Genomic DNA, 8,275 nt, shown 5'->3' on the forward strand with positions numbered 1-8,275 from the left:
GCTTATCTATCCTCCAGTAGGCTAATGGGATAAGAGCCAGGAATTTCTGAGCCCTCTTCCAAGCATTGGCTGCATGCTCTTGAGCAAGGATCTCAGTCTGTATTATGCATTTCCCCTTTATTTGCTTGACACATCACGCATCAGATGAAGATGAATCCTTACACAGGGGAGTTTATGCTTCCTAAATTCACAGATTGCATAGTCAAAAGGCACCAGGGAGGTTATCTTATCTGATCTTCAGTACAAAGAAAATAGATTTTTCCCAGAAATTGGAATAGAGCATCTCCTTTCACAGATACCTAATCTTTATTTCAACATAAGAAACACTGGAGACTCAGCAGCCTCCCTGATAAGCTGTTCCAATATTTAATTACCTAAATAGCAGCGAGTTGGTGTCCACTTCAAAGGCTGAATTAATCTAGTGCTACCTTCTACCCATCGTATTTTCTTTTTTTTTCTTTATCAGCAGGACTGAAGAACCTCCCCTTCTCTGCCCTGCTATCAGACAGCTTTCCCCTATGTAAATATCCAGAGGTAATTATCTCTCTCAGCCCTCTCTTTGATGAATAAGGTTATGTTCCTAAATCCATATGTTGACACGTTGTGCATCTAAATCCTTGGCCCTCTGCTATTCCCCCAGCCCCTGGTGTGTGGCCAGTAGAACTGACCCCACACCTTCCAGCAGCCCTAGACCTGCTGCCTATCAAAGCATGAAGATTTGCCTTCATCTGCTGGGTCTTTCCTTGTTTTCAGTGCCCAAGGTCCCTGTGGGCCTCTTTTTGGCACATCAGCTCCACTGTCTCTCACGCTTCCCCAGCCCAAGGCAGTCTCTCACCCTTTAGGTAGACTCTGATGAGGTATTTGCCCCCAGGAAAATACCCCTTTGGCTCTTTCCTTCCTTCTGTGGATGCACCTATGTGTCAGCCTAGCTCTCCAGCCAGTACATTTCCCATCCCACAGCCCTCCGGACTGCTCACAAAAACCCTGGCCATTTCTCAGCCCACTTAAAGTCCTCCTATACCTCCTTATAGCACCTCCTCCCCAGCCCTGCCTCTTCTGTGCCTGGAACTTCTTCCATCTGCTTCTTCATTGCTGTCTGGGATAAGCTCTCCTGCAAGAAAAGGGATGTAGCCCCTTCCCTTTACTGCCATGTTTCAAGATCTGTCAGGGGGACAGTTCTGATACAATTTAATGCATGTTTTGTTAATCTCATGTAACACAATTTAGAAGAAAATAAAGAAAAAATGTCTCGGAGCAACTGTGATGTATTAAACCACCACAGCTGCTTTTATCAGCAGAGGCTGAAACATAATGAATGCTGATGAAGGTTTTCTGCTTTGCCCTATGACTGTGTTTATAGGTGTATGTGCACTTGTCTGGATTACAAGCGTGTTGATGAAATCCCAAAGTAACTGCCCTATTGTTTTGCTAAGACCTGATGGCTCTCACCCACCCTTTTCCTTTGCCTTTGTTGCCATGACCAGGGTCCTGTACCAGCCCATGCCACCTCCTGAGGTTCCCTAAGACTTGTTAGATTTTATGTTAATGGTTCATAAGGTCAGTCCTCTATGAGTCCAGCTGCTGAGTTATCCAGGGTATTGATTTGAAAGATGTCATTACATCAGGTAATTCTGCCTTGCTGCAAATGGTTAACTTTCTGCTCCATCCACCTTGTCATGGTGCCTTCATCCACACTAGGACTACAGAGGTCTATCAGGGATTTCTGAGCCAATGGTTATGATCCTTCTGAGAACATCCAGAGATCAGACTGGTCCTGACATTGTGATCCTTCTGTACATAAGAAAAGTTTAAAAAGATGCCTCTAGACCTCAGGGTTGGTGCCCTCAGAGCCAGGCTGTTGTGTCTGGTCATGGATCCATGCAGGCAGCTGAACTTCTGACCTGGTTTTAAGGGGATCCACACACGTGCTTTCCTAAGCTTTTCTGCCAAAAAGACATTAACCTGAGCCATGGGCTGAATCTCAGCTACAATGCATTCTCTGTTCCCAGGTAGGTCAGTATTCCTGATCAAGGTATACCAGGAGGAAAGAGCTTTTGCCTGACATCAGAGCAGAGTGTGGGTGGTCCCCTTCATTTCCCATGCATTTAACCATGATGGGTGCTATTTTCTACTCTGTTGAAGTCACATTTCTTTGAATGCCTGAATGTGGTGGCTATGATAATTCCCTGGAGATCTAGCATCAACACAGGCATCTCAGGGAACTTGCAGACGCCGCCTGAATGAATGATCTGAAGACACACATGTGGCCAGAAGGACAGGTCTGTGGATGCTGCTGGGAGCAAACTGGCCTCCTTCAGCAGTAGATCTTCAGGCTTTCTCTTCGGGTGCTCCCAGAGTCCTGCTGTGCTTTGTATTTTGCAATGTCTTGCATCCCTGATGATGCTAGCAGTGGACACTCCTCCTGGCAGCACACTTGGGACTCACCACCATGAGGAGGTGCAGTGGCACATCTCCCAACAGAGTTATCTCAGGGCCAGACGAGATATTGATATTTAGAGAAAGAAGTTGTCTCTAATCACATTTCTCCCATGAGTGCACGTAGCTCTGAACAGATGGAGGTGTCCCATGTCACCCTGACATGCCCCATTGGCATTACAATTTGCTGCTGTGGCTGTGAAGGAGATTGATCCAGAGGTCAGACCCCACATCCCCTCTGAGCCTCACTTCTGCCTGTCCTAGTCCACAGAGATCCTGAGTGGGGCTGACAAAATCCCTCTGTCTTGCCAGTGGCATTTATCTGGATTACCCAAGGTCACCACAATGGGGTAATTTCTGCCCTTATCTCCTCCCAGCTGAGCATCCCCTTTGTTTTCCATGCTTGCTCCCTGCTTAACCTGCAGTAGGTACCTGGGAAAAGAGCAGCATTCCCACAGTTAACGTGCCTTGTGAAGCTGATAAAAGTGCTGTCGGCTGCATCCCAGGCTGTGCCTGGTGCTGGAAGGTGGTTAATGAGGGAGCCAGCCATCAGCATTTCAAACACAGCTGAGATTTACCATTGCTCGTTAATTTTGTGACCTCCTCACCGCCTCCATGGGGTTAAGGACAAGGAGTCACCAGCTGGGGATGCAGCTAGGGAAGATTCAGGTTAGATTCTGGGGTTGTATGATGAGAAAAACAAAATAAAGACTGAAATTTACTTCTTTAGAGACGTCTGCAAGAGCACTGGAGATGCCTTCCCATCAGAAAGGGTAAATCTGGCTGATGCCAAGCTGGCATGGGACATGGACCAGTTAACGTATGGATGTGAGTTGAGAGTGTGAAAGGCGTGGGATGTTCTCTGCTGTATGGGGTAAAACCAGCCCTGGGAAGAATTTCTGCCCAGGACATCAGTGTGATACCTTGCTTTGGGCTCCCAGAGCTGCCATCCCGAGGGTGCTTCTGCTCCGGAGAACTCTGGTGGAAGATGCCAGAAGAGAAGAGAGAGAGACATGCAATGAGACTGTCATGTCCCTGAGCTGTCATCTTTTTCCTCTAGAAATCAGGAAGATTAAAGAAATAAAGTTGAGGAAGATCTACCCTGTGCTGAATTTCCAGAGCCCATTGACCCTGGGATTTTGTCCTCTCCACCTGCCTCTGAGACTATTTCAATCCTTGGGAACAGATTTCTTCCAGACTTTCAAACATGTCTGGAGTTTGAAGGAGGGAGGATGAGCAATAAAAGCAACTAACAAATTATTCATCCCTGCCTGTGCCCAGGTGACCAGCAGCTCAAGGAAACTCGTGTGCAAGTGGCCACTAGGGCAGGCACCAAGTACTTTGCAAGGAAGTGTTTGAATCTCGGGGATCTTTGGATGTCTGAAGAGGACGTTTGGAGTCTGAACAGCCCCCTAACTGCCAAATCCGTAGCTATCCCCATCGCTCAGCTGGGCAGGCACACAAGCTTCTTCTGTCCATGCTAAACCAGGAGGGTACTGGGAAGTGTAATGGGGAGAGACCCAAGCTGGTGGGACGCAAGCCAGGCAGGTCCAGCTGCGGCCAAAATGCCTTGGCCAGGTCTCAACTGAGGTCGGTGCCAAAGCTAATAAGCCTGCCAGGAGCCAGGACTTCCTTGCTTGGATGAAAAAATTGGGCTAATGGTGCTTGGCTGGCTGCAGAGCTCTGCTGGAAACCGCACAGCCCTGCTGTGCCATGGGGAGCTGCTGCTTGGGACAAGGCGGCCAGATCCTCTCCTGCAGCAAGGATGGGGATCCGTGGCTCTGAAATGTGGGACGTGACCTGGCACGAGGGTCTCTGTCCTCTCCTGTGGCTTGCAGAGAGAAAATAAAGGAATTTCTACAACCTTCCCATCCGCCTGCTGGGATGTTATTGCAATTTTGCTATCGCCTTTGACACTAGGATGGGGTTCCTGACAGTTGTGGTGCTTCTCTGTTTTGATTTTGCTGGCTCTGATTTTAGCTTCAGAAAGGAGGAAGCTGAAGCAATTCCAGACAGAATTATCCAAAACTGGTTGCCCATGGACTACAGGCTATGATTAGGGGATGCTCTCCAGGCAAAGATGACTTACCATTGCTTTTCTGGGACTGCTGGAACCCCACAAACAACATTTGCAGAACTACCATGGAGAAACACTTTCCCCCCACCTCAAAATCACTGTGTAGTGCTCTTTCCCACTCCTGTGGAGCAGAGACTGGCCTGCTTGAGTGTGGGTGTAGAAACAGCTGAGAAGGTGAAGCTGAAAAGAATATTCTGGTGAGGAATATTTGGGGCTGAAAAGGTGGCTCACTGGTGAATTCAAGCCCAGCTGTGAAATAGCCTCCGAAGTGAGAAGCCCACCAGACTTCTCAAAACTCTTGACACACCACTAGGACAACCTTACAGCAGATATGGACTGGAAGGAGCCAACGTGGATTCCTAAAGTGACCAGGGAAAAAAAATAAAGCTTTGCAATGAGGCTTTGGGAAAACAGACTGAAACACAGCCCTAATCTTCCTGGATGTCTCTGATAACATTTCCTTTGGAGCTCTCCTCTGGTTGCAAGCCCTCTGGGGCAGGACCCTTCCCAGTCTAGCAGTACAACAGCATTTGTCCTGTGAAGCTCAAGGTGCAGATATAAGACACTTAAGAAATGGTGTTGAAAATAGCATTATAGGACATCTGCACCCAAGGATTATGCAGGCATGTCCCCTGGGATATTATAGGGATATATTCTGTGTTCTCCTTTCCTGTTATTCAAGGGGATTTTCACCTCTGCTGTCTCTGGGATGCAGGTCCTAGATGGCTCTAAGACAAATAAATCTCTACATTATTTCAGGTTTTGTAATCACTGAGGAGATGAGAGAAAGAGCTGCGGTGAGTACGGGTAAAACCAAAACGACTGTAGGAACATCGTTCCTCAGAAATATCCCACAGGTTATGCAGCAGGACAGATTGATTGATGCTTTTAATATGAGTTCTCAGATATTTGATCAACTCAATGAGGTTTTATGAGTGCTAGCTGACCTGTGGTAACCATGTGCACTCAGTTCTCTGCAAGCACGAAGCGGGACGTATTAGCATAAATGCTTTACTGGGGTTTTACTGGCATGCTTTCCCCCACAGCTGCTGAAGCTAAGAGTTTCAATATGGTCAGTGGCCAGGGCTCGGTTAAAATCTGGGATTTGCTCAGCTGTGGTAATCATTGTATGGACAAGTCCTGCAAAAAATTAGGGACAATTATTGGTGGAAAGGGACTTAACAGCTTGGTATTGTTGGATTAGGGACCGCAGTAGAGCCATGGGGACACACCAGAGCTCTGTTCCGTCCGTGGATCTCTTCCTACCCATCGTACGTGGTCCTGTCCCAGGTGGTGGAAAGAAAAGTGCTGAGATAGATCCTCTCAAAGACTTTCTGAACAAGATGTATATCGAACATACTCCGGCCACTCAGAGATGCTTGGTCGAGCATCTACCAAGGGGTCAAGAGGATGGCTAACGCAAGCCGACAATTCAGATGAGCACCTTCTGAAGTCCAGAGGAGATCTTTTGCACCAGGTGGGCATGAACTGCAGCCAGCATGGGATGGAGGAGTAGATGCAGTGGCTGGATGGGGCCACAAAAGGAAACTGGTGGAGTTGCCCCACCAAAAAGCACAAATCCCCTACTGTAGTGTGGGCTCACAGCATGAGGGATCAGATCTTGCTCTCCTGGAGCAAACTGGCCCCATGTGCTTGGACATCTGCAGAAGCAATGGCTGAGACATAAAGGAACGTGAGCGAAATGGGCACGATGGGACTATCACGGGATGTTTGGTAAGTGGGAAATATCTTCTCTGCTCTCCCCTGAGCAGGTCCACCACTGTCCTTCCAGGGACCTTCCCTCTCTGCACAGGTACTAGGGAGGAGCTGCATTCACCCCACATGGGAGCCGTGGTGAGACACACTAAGCATCATTAACAGTGCAAGGATTTTAGGACCATTGTCCCAAGGATGACCCCAGTTGTCAGTGGAGACCTAACAATGCAGGTCTCAGCTCTGCTGAGGCAGAGCTTTCTGAATATTGTATAATATAATAGTCCAATGCCTCGCAGTCCTACATACCTTTACTTCCCTAGCAGCCCGGCCAGGGCTGAGTTATAGGTTTTACACCTGTTTTGAACCTAGCATGGATGAAGACGACTCTCATAGAGTCCAGATGTTACCACGAAGAGGGACCAGGATGGCACCGGGCTCTTCTTGCCACGTTTCTGCTAGTGGCTGTGTGGTCGAATGATGGGTTGGTTCAGCTTGCTGGAACATGTCTGAAGACTTTTTTTGTGTGTGTGTTTTTTTGATGTAATGGGGAGGAAGGTCAGGACAACCTCAGTCACTATGTGACTTAAAGAATATTGGAAACACACGTCAGAAAACTGGTCATTTGTGTGGCCAAGCCCACCCAGGACATCCACCATGGAAAAGGGGCTTGAGCCTTCCTTCTGGGTGAGCAACCAATAATCTGTGGCCCTTCCTTGGCCCTATGTGACCGGAATTAAATGCCTCTGCCAATCCCTTGGGCATCTCTGGGCCATTCCTTTATCTTCAACCCCCTCTGAAATGAGGGGGCAGCATGACCCCTCCGAAACCTGGCACGGGTACAATCACCCTGCGCTCCCCGCTCCGACGTGCCAAGCTCCCATCAAAAGAGGCTCTGGGAGGAAGGAGCCGTCTGCTTCCTTTAACCTACAATAAAGTGAGGCAGTTCAAAGAGAAGGAAAAGGAGGTTAACGATCTCTTTGAAATGTAGGTTCAAATTCCCAGCACGGCCCGAGTCAATTACTAGCAAGCGCCCGTGACATGCATCCACTGCTAACGAGGAAGCAGAGGGGGGCACGTGGTGCTGAGAGCTGGGCAGGCATCGGCAGTGCTAAAAGGTGGTGGGAAAGGATCCAGGGGAGGCTTGCTTGGTTTTTGGAGGCTGAATCATTTTCCTGGGATGCACCAGGACCCCAGGAAGAGGGGATGGAGCACATCCCCCTGCCCAAACCCATTGCCTTCTCCTTGCAGCTGGTGGGGATTTTTGCAGGACAGAGCTTTCACAGAAGCATCCAGACCAATTTTATTTTAATGTTGTTTGTAAGAGGCAGTGCAGGGTAGGAATGGGGCAGGAGGGGGGTGGTTTTATTCTGATGTTTAAGGTGTGCACGCAGGCATACAAACACTGGGAGAAAAAGACTGGTTAAGGGCCGGTGCTCCCAATCCCAGCTTATTACACCAGAGGATTTATCTGCTGGGCCAGTTTCAGCTCAAAATTTTCACCTTTTATTCAGGCTCCCAATTCCGCCATCCACTCAAAACGGGAAGGATGGAGATGTGCAGGGGTGGTGCAGCAGGAATATACCTGCATGCCCAATGCATTGCTGCCTCTAAAAAAATTGTTAGGCAGAGGGTTTCACTGCCCCAAAGCTGTCCCAAGGCAGCCAGAAGGACTGTCCCCAGACCCACGACATTATTTTCTTGCATGGCAAGAGTGCGTCGTCGATTTCCAGCCTGACCGAGCCAGGACGTGTGGAACAGACCTGATGGAAAGAAAACGTCCTGCAAAATGGAAAATATACAGCTATTTTTAAAAAAAAGGGACAGCACCTACTGCCGCTGTGCAGCCAACCACATAATCAGGCAGTGAGGGACTTCTGTGGGCTGACAGCCAGGAGAAAGAGCTCCTACAGACCAGTGGTAAGGACCGTTGGGGTATCAGGAACTGTGTCTTCTGAAATAAAATAAAATGAAATAAAAGACAAGCGGGTTGTCCTGTGCTGTCCCCAAGCCCTGGACATGAAGGAGATTGGGGGAAGTGACCCTCAA

This window comes from Cygnus olor, chromosome 1 (genome assembly GCF_009769625.2).
Source record: "Cygnus olor isolate bCygOlo1 chromosome 1, bCygOlo1.pri.v2, whole genome shotgun sequence".
NCBI lineage: Eukaryota > Metazoa > Chordata > Aves > Anseriformes > Anatidae > Cygnus > Cygnus olor.